The following is a 15,570-nucleotide window of genomic DNA, read 5'->3' on the forward strand; positions in this document are numbered from 1 at the left end:
AATCTAGGAAAAAAACCTCTTCCCTCAAGTAGTCAGACAGCTCGAGGCTAAGGTCTTTATTACCATCATCTGTCTCTCTGTCTTGCTTATGACTTCTAAGAAGCAGACAGCTGTGCTAAAGTGGATGAGATCCCAGAGTCCAACAACAGGGCACAGCCACTGGTCATCTGAGCCTCCAGAGATGAGAAAGTCAGAATCACATGTGAACAGAAGAACTTCAAGCATCTTAATAAGACTGTGGGCCTTAGTTACTTCATATGGCAGCTCCATGGACCATGGTCAGGTGCATCTCAACAGCATCCTTATCCCTGCATCCCTTAGTGCTCTGTTACTCTTTCATCACTGCATCACTCTGACAGGCCCTGAAAAGCGATGTAGAGTTTTATTTCACGTGGCTCAGGCATCCAACATCTTTGCAAGTGCTGAGGAAAACATTGGGTGTGATTAATGGAGCCTGATTTGAGTCATGACATCTGTCATCTAGAGCACGTAATGGAGAGCAGGGTCTGAGAGGAAGTATATACAGATTTAGGTGCAAAAAAGAAAGGAAATGAGAGGGTTGGAGTTTGGCTCATTCTGGCCCATGTAACTAGGCCAGCCTCTCCCATGAGTGCATGCCAGTTATCTACAAATGCCCTGTGACATCTCGTTTTCTGATCTGGCCCCATGTGACTATCTCATCCAGATTTTTTATCAGGGATGTTCTTTGCAAGACTGCTTAAATGATGAAATGATGAAACTGCATCCCTAACTCTGAAATAGAACTAGAGGAAAGACTTGGACTTGCTGTCTTTCTCCCTTTCCTCTTTCAGTGTCTTCATCTTGTCCTGTTTCGGCTCAAGAACCCACATGGCTTTCCCACTGCCTAGAGGATAGAGTCCAGACTCCACAGTCAGGCACTACGACTTTCCAAACTTGACTGCCTACGACTCCCCTGTGTGGTACTTCCAGACCAGCCAGATGGCAGATCTGCCACCCAAACATACTCTGTTCACATTGTCTTATGCCACCACACCCTAACCTTGGCAGTGACCCTTCACAGTATAGTCTCAGACCCACCCTTTCCTGATAACCCAATCCATAGTGTTCATTTTTCCTTAGAGCCACAATATGGATGGCATATTTCATGCTTCCAGTATTCCCTAAGAACTCATATGCTATTGATTTGTCTCACTAACATTTGTGTGCATGCATGTGTGCATGCATGTATATACACATGTATGTGTGTCTTGACTTCCAACTGACTTAGAAGCTGTCTGAAGTCAGGAGCCATGTATCGTCTACCTTCTTAAAATTCTTGCAGTCACCAAGAGTATATTCATTGTATATCAGGATGCTAATTGGTACTTTTCCTATTGTCTGGAAACTGACAGTACTTAAAAAAAGGACAAAGTTCTGTTCCCCAAGTTCTATAGTGAGCCTAAAACATTTGGAAGACAAATGCCTCTTGGGGTTTTTAATAGCTCTGCTATTATATCTACCACCTAGTCATCTCCCCCCATTTTGTAAAAATGTATGTAAATCTGACAACTGGTAGTGCAGTGTGGGATGAGGGGAAGGACTCAAGGAAAATTGTTAGAGTAGTAAATTGTCAGCCTTTCTCTCCTCAGTGGGGATGGGGAGGGATGTAGTCATATCCAAAGTCATACCAAGTAAGGGGGAGGCTCTGTTCCAGAGGCATCACTATATGATTGAGGGTATTTCTAAAAGAGAGACAGGTGTTTCACTCCCTTGTTGGAAATCTACTTAGTGCTGTTGATGACCCACCCTTTGTATTTTATTTGAGTAGTGGGACAAGAAAGGTGGGTAAAAGCAAAACTGGAAAGATTAACATCAATACTAAAGCAATGAGCATAACCAAGTGTATGTGCACTTAGCATGAATCAACTGAACATGGATGGAAAGGGGTGTTGTGTGATGCGGGGCCTCACTCCTCACTTAATCAGAGATTCCTAGTATTTACTCTTTTTTTAAAGAAAGAATTTTATGTCTAAAAATAATTAAAAACCATTGGTGTAATTTATGTCTCAATCCTATATTCACACCTACCTGTCCATGCAGCTATCATCACTTAAAAAGACCCTTAATGAAAAACAATCAGCTCCTATAAATCAGACTCTGTGCCAGACTCTGGGATATAGAGAATAAGGCACAATTATCAAGATGGTTCATGTAGAGTTTATCTTCTCCCTGTTTATTTCCTGCAAGTTGCCCAGGCAGTCCAGAGACAGAGATTATAAATACGTTTGGTGCAAATCAGTGATTCCATCTCTGTCCTTGATTTGTAAAATGAATGCTGACAGTGGGGTACAGGGAGGAAAGAGTTTTCCAGATTATTCAGATTCCCCTGGCTTGCTTTCTTAGCTATGCAGTGATAAGCGTTCTTAGAGAAGGGGATAAATTGACAATTTAACACATTGTGTAATATCTGAAGGGGGAAGAATATTAATAGTCATCCTATTTGCCACCAGGTGTAAATTCTTGGAGGCCCTGATTGGCCTGCAATGCTTCCCCAAATTTTTGCGTACTCTCCACACCCTGACAATGCCTGCAATGAAGCTCCTCTGTTTGGTAATGATGGACTTTCTCTTTGGTGCTTGGAATTTATGGCAGGTGAGATTGCAGGACATGAGAGAGTCTATCAATTTAATTTCCCCTGGAAAAGTAGGCCTGTTTGGTTGAGCAACAGCCAGCCTTGAAGAGAATGGATATAGATAGAGAGAAGGGTAAGATCCCCCAGCCACACATTTGGAACTGTAAGACAAATGTGCTGAAAAGAAAATAGAGAGCCTGTACCAGGAACCAGACATATTGACTTAGCGATCTGGTATTAAAAAAAAATAAGACTTTTTTAAAAGTTCCCATTTTCTACTTTGTCACATGCTTGTCCAGGGATAGGCAGAAGAAAATTCAGACTATAGGAAAATACATGATGAACTTGCCAAAATCAGCTTGAATTCTTCCCTTTCCCCTCTGTTATTTTATAGAAATTCAGAAAATGTCCCTTATCTACTTTGCTGTGCTTTTCTTCGATCCTTCCTTGTACCGAAGCCTACATGGTAGTCACACCAACTCCCTGAGGTATTCTCCAGATTGTGCTGCAGCCTCTGCCTGGAGCATCCTTCCCTGCTTCTCACCTGGCTAAAATCTCCTTATCCTTTAGGTCTCTGCTCGGACAACACCACCTCTGAGGAGATTCCCTGTCTGGACTGGATAGGCTGTTCTTCCAGGCTGTGTTGGAGTCACCACCTTCTCAAGACCAAAGGCTCCTAAAGGACAGGCAAGGTCAAGTTTGATGCTTTACACCCCGATGCCAAATCCTGCACTTGGATCATAGGAAGTGTTTATTGAATTCAATTGGTTGAATGAAAGATGAATGATGAGGGAATAACTGTATGTCAGTTGTGTAGGCTTCTCTGAAAACAAATCATGATGACCATGACTTAGCCCTCTTGCTTGAACATCTCTGCCTGTTGTCTTTTATACAGTTCATAAAGCAAATCAATCAAGTAAGATCTTCCAGGCTGGGGCTTAATGTCGCCCAGCAAAGAGATGGTCCAGTCAGACCTTCCCTCCCCTGGATTGGTTGAATTCTATCTCTCTCCAAGAAGCACCCATAATGATCTTTCTAGTGCAATCATCAGGCCATGTCTTGCTCCAGGTTAGCATCCTCCCATCACTTCCAACTGAGTCATGTCTCAATGACTTAATGAAGCATCCAAGTCTCTTTGTAGCTGTAAATCAAGTGGTCTTCCCACCCCCATTTTCTACCTCAGCTTCTCTTTTCTTCCAGAAATGCTGCTTTGACTCTAGTCATGGGCAGTAAGCTGCTTCCTTTGCTAGAAAGCTCTACTCTTTTATGCTTAAGCAATTCCAACTCTCCCTATATGAACCAGTGCAAATATCACTCTCCCTGAGAAGTCTTTGCATATTTCTTCAGAGAGTGCTCTTCAGTTACTTTTTTGTGCAGCCGTAAGAGTCTGCATGTTGACCCCAGCCTAACTGGGAAGATAGAAGCTTTAGAAGGGAAACCCTGCACAGTGTAATAAGTGATGCTTTTGTACATTCTGCATTTTAGCAATTGCAGTACTATTCCTTCCTACAAATCATTTATGATAGGTCCTCAGTCAATGCTTGTTGAAAAAGAATGGCAGACAAACAGCAGGTTAGAGAGTGTTATTCCACAGGGTCTGTTGTTTCTCTAGGAGAAGTGAGGACTGAAAGTCAGTAAGGTGACAAATCTCCTTGTCATTGCTCTTGTTTCTACTTACAAGGCATCTCCTTAAAGAGGCCTTGGTGGGCAGGCATCTAGAATCATCCATTGCTCTGCCTTGTTTCTTTGTGACACATTGTATCATCTGAAATCATCTCTGTGTGTGATTGTTTACATGGGTGTACATTCTATTTCTTACCAGAATGTAGCTCTATGAAAGCAAGGATTTACTCTCCCTGTGTCCCCAGGCATGAGGCAATGCATGCTGTGTAATTCCCTATTTATCAATTGGTAACTATTTCTTGGACAACAAAACAAAAAGTCAATGAGGAACATACTTCAGGAATTACTAAGGCCAGTTAGATAAGCAGTTTCCTCTCTTAGGGAAACATGTGGGATTGTGGGGCTCCACAGAGGACCCGAAAGTGACTGTGAGTACCCACCTGGGCTAACTTTCTACCAAACCAGTTGCAGCTAGGGTAAAATCTGCAATGCTTAGACTAACATCCAACCATATGACTAACAAGTAATATGTCAGTCATTTGCCATCTAAAAGAGAAGACCACCACAACAACTTGCAGATTTCTGTAACCTGCAAATATTCCCATTTTTTTATGATATTTGTTTCTCACAAAATTTCCCAAACATATTGACCTTAAACTCCTTAAAATTTAAACTAGGAGTAAGATGGAGAGCAAGGGAAGGAGGAAGGGAAAGAAGGATAGCGATTTAAAACAAATATAGCTGCTCCTTTTTATAACTTTATATCTGATGTTACAGGACCATCATGTTAGGTGCCTTTTACTGAGTGCGTTAGCTTAGAGAGACAGAGAAAAAAATATTTTTCTTACCTAACCACCAAATCCCAGTTCAAATGGTACCTCTTTCATGGCCATTTCTGATTATTGAAGTCTTTATTTTTGCCTTTTTTCTTATCTGAATTCCCATGGAATTGGCACCACTGGCTTGATCCCTTAATTGAAGACTGTCTTTCATTAGTGCCATTTTTTTTTCCATGTCTCTGCAGTGGGGTTTTTGCTCACTATGGATAGCTTCACCTTAGGATCAATATATTTCCACTGCAGTAGCAACAGGCTGGGCCTTCACTTTAACAGTGATGGTTGACTGATGCCAAAGCACACAGATGGCCTTGGCCAGACTACTTTATATAATGTGGTCTCATTTAATTCTTGCAATAATTGTCTACGGGTAGATATTATTTTATAGAAAGGATATTGAGGGTCAAATAGGTTGAACCATCTCACAGTTCAAGGCCTAAAGTCACACCAGTTCATAACAAAGCCAAACAGTTCATAACAGGCAGAACTAGGAGTCTACCAGGGTGCCTTTTCTCCTGTACCTGACTTGGAGAATGTACTTTTCACAGAAAAACACTCAAAGCCAGGCTTAGTGGCCATTAATGATGGAAATGGAATCTTGTCTCTGAAACAATTTCCATTCTCAGTCCTGCACATGCATTACTGCTTGAGGCTGGCTTCCAAGTGCCAGCAACAGATGGCGTTCTACCTCAGGGCCCATTAAGGGTCACAAGTAGGGGAACTATGGGTCCTCGTAATTGTGCCAAAATTCACTGGCTAGGATCAGGACAAGGGCTGTTGAGCTCTGCTGTGTTCTGTCTTGGGACTCAGAGCAGCTGGGGGAAGGAACAGGGAGAGAAGGCTGGCAAGGAGTTTGAGGTTCCTGCCAGCAGTAGACCTGATATGCCATCCCTTGAGTTCATCAGATACAGCAGATTAACATCCTGGGCAAAAAAAGACATATGTCCTCTTAATTTGAGGAAAGACTCTTTATTTTTAGATACTGACATTCAAAAGTTATTTCGGATTCAGAAAGATTAAGTTTTAAGGTGTTTATCTTTTGCAATGAAGAATTGTAAAGAAGAAAATAAAAGTCGCTTGTACAACAAATGTTACTAATGGCTACCTTTGTGAGAGAGATTATTTTTAAAACATACCCGGGATCATGTTTGATTTATATATAGCTTTTAATCCTCATTTATTTATTTAACACATCTTAAGTTTTCTTCTCCTGTCTTTAAATATTCTTCATGAGCATAATTTTCATTGATAGCATCATAATTACAGACACAAGTAATTTGCTATCACTTTTTTTTTTTAACATTGGACATTTAAATTCTTTCCAGTGTTGTTTCACTGAATGCTTAGTACTTGTGGTGGCGCTTTTGTTTTTATGTTGGTCACTGGGAGGTCACCAACTTGTTTATCATCCTAAGGCCATCTTGAATAGCCATTCTAAATTTCCATGTATTTGTCATGTAATGATACCTTCTGAGTGCTTGGGAAACTCCCCCAGGAGGTCATTATGACTGAAATGGTCCACAGGGACTTTAACACACATATTTATGCTTTGCACATTTATGCTTCCTAGGAAAGAGTTGCCCACCCCCAACTAAGTTTTCCGAATTAATGCAGTTCTCCAGGGAAGCCTATGGGGAAACAAGATTCCTTATTTAATGATGTGCCATCAGCTCACTTAATGCTGATTTCTGCATCACCCCACAGAGGTTTGGACACAATATTCTCTTGCTTTTGTGTGTTTTCCTCTGGAATAATGATGTTAACACCTCCAGGAGAGTTGACATCCAAGCCTGAGGTGGGGACTGTCATTATTTAAAGCATAATGATTATGCAAATTGAATCAAACTTTTCTGACAAAGTTGTTACCATCCTTTTTAATTCATTCAGTGCCTCATTCTTACCACCATTGGAATAAAGTCAGCTGGAAAGTCACTACAGACTTTTTAAAAAAATGACATGGAGACAGGGTGGAGAGGCAAGATTTTTAAGGAGACAGCTATGAGATGGGGCAGATTCAGCTGAGGTGGCCATCAGCTTGGTTCTTTGGCTTTGCAATGGCATGATTCTGTTCACTTGTGTTCCTCTGGTCTTCTGGGCTTGCTTTCCATGGAGAAGCACTGCATTCTTTGGGTTTTCTCTCTACCTTACAATTTCAAATGGAAATTATGGAGCATTCTGAGATCTTAGAGCCAAGAAATGACCTGGGGGTGCTTTGGCCTTTCCTTCATCCCCAAAGTCATCTTCAGCAGCAATGATACTCTTGGTAAGAAAGTAACAACACCAACAACATGGACAAATAAATAGTGCTTTCCTAGCTCGATACAATGCATCTTTAGAAAATTCTGTCATTCCTATTGATCTGTGTCAGATGGTGTAAATAAAATGATTGTGCTTGTTGTGGGAACACAGCTTCTAGACAATCATTTGCCAACCAGCATGCTGCCACCAAGCCCCTCCTGTGTACAAATTCTGGATCTGCTTAAAGAAGTGGCTTTTAATCGACTTTTGGATTATGGATCCCTTTGATACTCCGATGAAAGCTGCGGATCCTCTGCAAGAAAAACATGCCCAGACATCCACATCTGTCACACGATTCATAGAGTTTTAACCCTAAACAGGTTAAAGTAAAACAAAATAAAATAAAACAGTAAAATCCTCTGAACAGGCCCAAACTCTCTAGAAAAGAAAACCAAGGTCTAGAGAAGTAAGTAGTTCCTTTGGGTCCATTTTGCAAGTGTGTGACAGAGCTGGGATCAGAGTTTAAGTCAGTAAATATCACTTCTTCCACATTTTAGTGACTTGTTTTTTTTAGTGACATGTAGCTAGGGGTTATATACAAAATATTGGCCAATCACTATAGCTTGTGAACCCAGCTGATTTGATGAATCAGTTGGTTCTCTCTGTCACGTGGGATCTTTGTTCAAAGGGTCATGTTCTCTGAGACAGGAAGAGGCCTGGGAACCAGTGAACGACTTAACCACAACTGGGAATTTCTAAGTATGACAGCAAGCTGACGGGGTATGCAGGGTCATGAACTGCCCAGGCCGGTGGCTTTGTTCCCTGCCCACAGAAGGAGCTGGCATCCAAGACTGAATGTGAATGAGGCCACACCGCTGATAGCTTTACCATCAATAACTTGCACACAGGGACAATTTAGCAATGTGTAGTTTGAGGTTTGCTGGGAGACAGAGCAATTGATTCTGGTTTCCTGGGCAAGTGCTTCAAATTAACAACTGAGTGTTGAGTGTGGTTAAACCATAGCATCCAGAAGGAACTATGCAATCTCATCAACTGTGAGTCAGTGATGTGGACAGTGCTGCCAGGGGCCAATCGTGTAGTTTGCATCATCTCTTTCTTTGCAAGATGCTTCCACTCCACCCTAAGCAATATTTCTCATCCTCCTCTTCTTAGGATCTGTGAACATTAACTCTATAATGGGATGCAGAAGTCACCTAATGCAACCCCCATGCCCACTCCAACCCTGCTATCCACCTTCCTGCCTCCACTTTACAGTTACAGAAACAGAGTATCAGGGAAGAAAAGCCATGAAAGTTTCAAAAGTTTTAGATTTACAGGCAGCCTGGGTGGCTCAGTGGTTTAGCGCTGCCGTTAACCCAGGGCGTAGTCCTGGGGACCTGGGATTGAATCCCACATCCTGAGTCGGGCTCCCTGCATGGAGCCTGCTTCTCCTTCTGCCTGTGTCTCTGCCTCTCTTTCTCTCTGTGTCTCTCATGAATAAATAAGTAAAATCTTTAAAAATTTTCAGATTTAGTTCAGAAACTCAGTTTTATTGCCCCACACCCACTGTCATTCACAATATTACTTGTTTATTGGGCTTTTAAAACAAAATCACATCTTTGTAAAATTTTTTTCTTTAGCAATTTCCTAAAATATATTCTGTTCTTACAGCCTATGTATTTTCTAGAAAACAGATTATCCAAAGTCTCAAGTCAGAGCAGATTCCATGGGGCAGTACTCTTGCAGGGAAGTCAAAACTGCCTCCTGCAAACAAACCTAAAGTGAATTTTCTGGAATCTGTGACAGGCAAGATTGTTTGGGGTGTTGGTGAGCAAAGTGCCTGTGCCATGGGGTCTCATCTCAGCAATGTTGCAGAGGATCATTCCACGGCCAGAGCCATAATTTGTCCTGTGATACATGCCACTCTGTGGTATTCCAAAGCATTTAATCGTAGTTTTTCATTACCCTAACCTTTCCAAAATGGCAAAGGAAACATTTCCTGCCCCTTACTGTTTCTCAAAGGAAATATTAGCTTGCAGGGTTTTATTCTCTCTTACCCTCCAAAGAAATCTATTATTGAAACTTTGGAAATGGAGATAAATGAACCCATCCTCCAATCTGTTTACTGCAATTCCCTTAATTGCTAAATTACCCCATGCTGTTTGTCTTTCTACAATATTTTTGTGCTCCAGTTGAGCTCTGAAATAGGTAAGGTTCTCTGGGTTGTGTCAACAGGATTATCACAAATCCTCTTTCTAATAGCTCTGCATGTATTGGCATACATCAAAGTACTAGTTTCAGCTGCCAGATTCTCCATATTCATGAATATTTGGATATAAAAACTAGAGTTTTATTTGCATATGGATTAAAACAGGATGTAGGCTTTCCTACAGTGACAGTTCCCTAAAGTAGAGGTCTAAATGAGCGTGGTTTTCCTTGAGCTTTCATTTTTACCTATATTTCAAAACATAGTTTCTTTTTTAATTACATGTCTTCTGATTATGAAAATAGTATGTGCTTGTTGTGAAAATTGGAAAATGAAAAATAATAAGGATGAAAATATCTTCTATGATCTGACCTCCCGATTGCATTTTGATGTGCCTACATCTCTACACAGCTTCTCCCCCAAAAGTTGTCAGCATATTATTTATATAACTTATCCTTTCCTTTAAATGTAACATAACAATATTTACATTTTACAATGTCTTCAGATGTTTTAAATGGTGTTTATATAACATTTTTATGGACTGCATAATGTTCCATCATGTGGGTTGCCATAGTTATCTAGGGGCTAGTTAGATTGCTTTATTATTTTTATTGTTTTTGCTGCTATCGGTAATAGTGCTTTGAAGATTTTGTGTATTTAGTGTTAAGTAATTACCTTCAATCACTTTTCAGAAGTGGTATGATTAATTAGTTCAAAGGGTTTTTTTTTTTTTAAGGTTCTTGATATAAATGACTGGTTTTCTTTTTTTAGTGTCCCTAGCACACTATAAGAATATTTATTACATTCCATCTTCCCTGGCATATATATATTGTATATATGCATATATATATAGTATATATCTTCTCAAATCTTGCAGATTAGAGTGGTTTTTCACTGTTATGTAAACTTAAACATCTTTGATTACAACGAGATCAAACCTTTTCTCTATGGTTGTTAACCTGTATTTCTTCTTATGTGAACTTTCTCCTATCATTTCATGGGTTGTAGTTTAGAACTGAAGCTGAGAGCCAGGAGAACATCATTGTGTGAGACTTGTATATACAGAACAGAACTAGAAAGCCACAAATCCCTCTCTTCCTATCAGGCGGACTCTGCCAATCTTCCTCAGAGATGCATGAGCTTGGGGGATTTCCTTGTATTTAAGTTGATATAAATTTTTCTGCATAGAACTGTGGGGAGGAGTCTTCAATGAACCCTTACAGAAAAGCCAAATGTTGGTTACGGTAGTGGGGGTCTCATTCAGGGGGAATGACTGAAATAATGTTCTGTCATTAGCCTGGGGGTCATTCTAAGAGGTGGGCAATCACTGGAGATGAGGTCAGGCACAGTGGAGGTGGTCCTGAGCAGTTTCCATTCGGCAGATGCCTGTAATGAGGCATCAGTGCCTGAGGGTTCAGTTTAATTGGTTATCTTCCTCCTCCTTCTCGGCTCCTGATGTCACAGGGCAAGTCAATTTGGGACATTTAAACGGTGACTTCTCTGAAGTCTCCTGCTTAATGTTATCACCAAGAAATAGAAGCTCTCTCTTGCAGGGCTTAGGTAACTGGAAATATTTGACACTTTGCATTTCCCAGCTTCATGGAATGGAATCAAATAGGGATGAAGGTGAAAAGTGCTGATTGTCCCACAATCATTGTCACCTCAGTGGAGCAACATTCTTCCCAACTATGTGCGTGTTCTTGGTTGAATGAATTAAATCATTCTGCAGAGAACCAAAGAAGGGAAATTATTCAATATTAAAATCTAGAAAGTTGATGTGATCATTTTGTCATCTCATTGCCTTCTAAATTATCTTGAGTTAAAAATGAATGTTCTTTCATTTCTTTTTTTTTCTAAAGGTTTATTTACTTATTAGAGAGAATGCACATGCATGCATGAGTGAAAGGAAGGGCAGAGGGAGAGGGAGAGAGAGATCCCAAGCAGACTCCGTGCTGACGATGTAAACCAATGTAAGGATAGATCCCAGGACCTGAGAACATGACCTGAGACAAAATCAAGAGTTGAGTGCTCAACTTACTGCACACTCAGGCATGCAAAGAATGTGCCTTTCTTGTGTTAATGTTGCCAAGACGTGATCCAGCCATTTGCTGTCTGTGTGGTCAAACCAAGGTCTGAGAGGAAAAGTAACTGGCCTGGCTCAAAAGAGAAGTTGAACTACTGGTCTCTATATTTCTTTGCAATGCATTTTCCAGTGCTTTGACCCACCCTCAGAAGGAGACATCCTTTGAGCATTTTTTTTTTTTTCTTCTCTATTTTGGGATCCCATCTGCTTACAGTTGGTTACCTAGTCCCCTTGTGATCTAGAATATTGCATATCTGAGGTGGATGGTCGGGTTAGGGGTAAAATCTGTGACTTGGAATTGTTTTCCTTTTTATGAACCTGACAGTCCTGTGTAGCTCCCAGGTGTTCTTTATTAGTTTCACATACTAACTGTTGTGGTAGCCCAGATACAGTCACATCTCTTTTTTACCTCAACCAACAGCTGTATATTTTGAGGCTCTATAGAGCTTCTATCTGATTCTGGTTTAGATTGGTGCTCCACATAAAAAGAAACTGAGATGGAATTTACCAGCAGGAAGTCCTGGGAAAAGGAGCCCCATAAAGAGCTCAGATCACAGGAGCAGGTAAAAACTATATCTCCATGTGTACTTACAGCTAGAAGCCGCCATGTGTGGGGGTGGTTTCTTATGGGATAGAGGGTAGATTAAAGCAAACAGTACAGCTGAAAAGAAAATACTAAAAACAAAAAACAAAAAAACCCACATCATCCTTTTAAGCATGGAATGAATTTGGAAAGCAACATTCATTCTTTCATTTAACAAATGCTTTTTGAGTGGTTTCATCTGCCAGCCAGCAATTGTGCCAGACTAAGAATATAGAGGCAAGATGGTGGCATGTGTTCTGTTTAGGCTTGGCCTGGGAACCAAGGATTTAAGATAAGAGCTAAAAGAACAAGTTAGGCAGAAGAAACACCTGACTAGTCTGACGACACAGAGAGACCAGAATCCCAGGTAGAAAGTACATATATTAGTTTCCTAAAATGTCGCAAATTGTGGCCACAAATTACTACAAATTCAGTGCTTTAAAACAATACAAGTTTGTTTTCTTACAGTTTGGGAAATCAGAAGTCCTAAAATGGGTCAACAGGGCTGCATTCCTTCTGGATGCTCTAGGGAAGAATCAGTTTCCTTGCTTTTCCCAGCTTTTAGAGGCTGTCTGCATTCCTCGGCACATGGCCCATCCTCCACCTTCAAAGCCAGCAGCATCATATCTTCTAATCTCTCTCTGTGTCCCTTTGCTTCCCTTATATTGCTTTCTGTTTTATAAGGACCATTGTGACTGCATTGATTCAAACTGGATAATCCAGGATAATCTCTCATCTCAGGATCCTTAACTTGATCATGTCTGCAGAGTCCCTTTTAACATATTCTCAGGTTCTGTGGATTAGGATGTAGCCATCTTTAGGGGGCCATCATTCAGCCTATCCTAATATAATGACATGGAAATGGGGTATTTCAGAACATGAAAGATGATCTTTTAGTTATTTGTCTTTGGGGTAGGGACAGGGAGAGGTGGGCAGTGACACCTCTCATGCTTCATCTGGTATCTCTCCGCAGCTCCAAAATAGAGCACACATGGTTATTTCCAATAAGATTGCAGATAGGCGATTGGTATGTGAAGGGATGAAAGACAGGGATGACCACTGATTTACAATTCTTCCCTTTAGAAATATCTCCAGTCAGTGAAAGTACAGTTTTAGGCAGGTCTACAGTAACTTCCAAGTTAGTGACCTTGTAGAGGAAAGTAAAATGCTAAACGAAAAAGAGGCATTTCTTCCACAGGATTGGATTTGGTGTTGCTCTGCCAGGCTTGGGGTACAAGGATGGGGAGTCAATCAGATCCCCTGCCATCAGGTCTGTGAGGTCCCTCCTATCACACACACACACACACACACACACACACACACACACACAGATATGCACACATACCCATGTATAAACAGTCACATTTACATGCATACACATGTAGATTTTTTTCTCTATAATTTTTTTAAAGTAGTAGACATTTTAAAAGTACTTTTGGTCTTACAAAAAAAATGAGTGGAAAGTGCAAAGAGTTCTAACATACTCTCTGTTACCCTTCCCTCAACTTCTCCTCTTATTGACATATGTATTAGTATGGTATGTTTGTTATAATTAATAAGCCAATATTCATATTATTAATTAAAGTCCATAATTTACATTAGGATTCACTCTTCCTGTTGGACATTCTATGTAATTTTCACAAGTGTATAATGCCATGTATCCACCATTACAGTATCATGGAGAATCATTTTATTGCTATAAGAATCCCCATAATTATATCTATCATTTAAAATTTCCTTTTCTGTGAATTTTAGTAAAATTTTGAAGGCTTTTGCACTAATCAATGTGTAGCTTCCCCCAAACCCTATAGCCTGGTGTTCTAGGACGTGCTACAACTTATTATGATCCCGCTGGGATTGGCTCACAGTAGAAGCTTTTGCCCTGGAAACAGTGGTATGCCAGAGTTGACCTTTCATGACCTATGAGACTCTATTGTACTCATCTCTTTTTAACACTGAAGTCAGTGAGATTAAACTGTTTTTAAAATCAACTGTGGTGGAAGTATTTGCACTGTGGAAATCAGCAAATGGTACAAATCAGGTCCCCTCCCCTCCACCATCCCCCACCCTTCATCCCCAAGAGGACCAGTTATTAAACATTGACCAGCACACCACTTCCTATACTTCTCCCTTTGCCCCTTTATCATGGCCGTGGAATGGCAAAACTAGAGCAATTGCCTGGGATCCAGAGATAGAAGCCATAGCTTGGGGCATGGCTGGGTCACTTCAGTGGCTTATGTCCTTGATAAATTTTCAGGGCAAGAGCTATCCTGCAAGTCCCAGACTGCCCAACTGTGGACTTACGTAAGAGAGATAAACTCGTATCTTTTTTGAGCTACTTTATTGTGGGATCTTTTTAATATAACAATTTATCTTATATTCAGTTAATACAACCTGCTTACTTTTTGCCACTTTACTCCTGCTCAACAGTTCCTTACCTAACCTCCACCCCAGATTTATTTATTTATTTATTTAATAATAAATTTATTTTTTATTGGTGTTCAATTTGCCAACATACAGAATAACACCCAGTGCTCATCCCATCAAGTGCCCCCCTCAGTGCCCGTCACCCATTCACCCCCACTCCCCGCCCTCCTCCCCTTCTACCACCCCTAGTTCGTTTCCCAGAGTTAGGAGTCTTTATGTTCTGTCTCCCTTTCTGATATTTCCTACCCATTTCTTCTCCCTTCCCTTCTATTCCCTTTCACTATTATTTATATTCCCCAAATGAAAGAAAACATGGTTGTCCTTCTCCGATTGACTCATTTCACTCAGCATAATACCCTCTAGTTCCATCCACACCACCCCAGATTTAGAATGAGAATATACATCTAAGATGCATCCATTCTTACCCATTATAATCCATTTTGCAAATAAGAGCTAGAGTGAACTTTTATCAGATCATGTCACTCTGTCACTTAAAAACCTTCCAATGTCTTCTCACTGGATTTAGAATAGAACCCTTACTGTATACCATGACCTAGTCCCTTGCTATTGCATCAGCCTCCTCTTATATATTTCTCCCTCTCATTTACCAGGTTCTAATTATGCTGGTCTGCCCTCTGTCCTGAGAACATGCTGAGATTGCCCACCCATGGTACCTTTGTACACCATTGCCCCTGCTAGGAGTGATGGCTGAGTCCCTATCATTTGCTTCTCAGCTCTTGGATGTCTTCCCCTTGCATTGCTTTTTATTTCTGTACGTTGTTTTATTTCTTTATAGTACAATGTAGCCTTTGCCACACCCGAAAGGATATTGTTTATTGATTGGGTTACTTGTTTACAATCTGCCTTTCTCCAGTTAGAATGTAAGATCCATGAAGGTAGGCAGCCATCTGTTTTATTCACTTTTAGGTCCCATAGATGTGCTGATGTACAACCACTGTGGATGCCCTATAAATATTTAAC

The 15,570-nt window shown here is 40.6% G+C and overlaps 1 long non-coding RNA gene across 2 annotated transcripts in view; it reads left to right on the forward strand.

Moving 5' to 3' along the window:
• Positions 1–15,570, forward strand: part of LOC112672335 (uncharacterized) — a 39,830-nt gene that overhangs the window by 20,487 nt on the left and 3,773 nt on the right. The window contains exons 3-4 of one of the 2 annotated variants that reach the window (XR_007406711.1): positions 2,472–3,081; positions 3,164–3,285. This is a non-coding gene — a long non-coding RNA (uncharacterized LOC112672335). The remainder of the gene's footprint in view (positions 1–2,471; positions 3,082–3,163; positions 3,286–15,570) is intronic. The other variant, XR_004810127.2, reaches the window with a different exon arrangement.

The sequence above is a fragment of the Canis lupus genome, chromosome 28, assembly GCF_003254725.2.
Source record: "Canis lupus dingo isolate Sandy chromosome 28, ASM325472v2, whole genome shotgun sequence".
Taxonomy (NCBI): domain Eukaryota; kingdom Metazoa; phylum Chordata; class Mammalia; order Carnivora; family Canidae; genus Canis; species Canis lupus.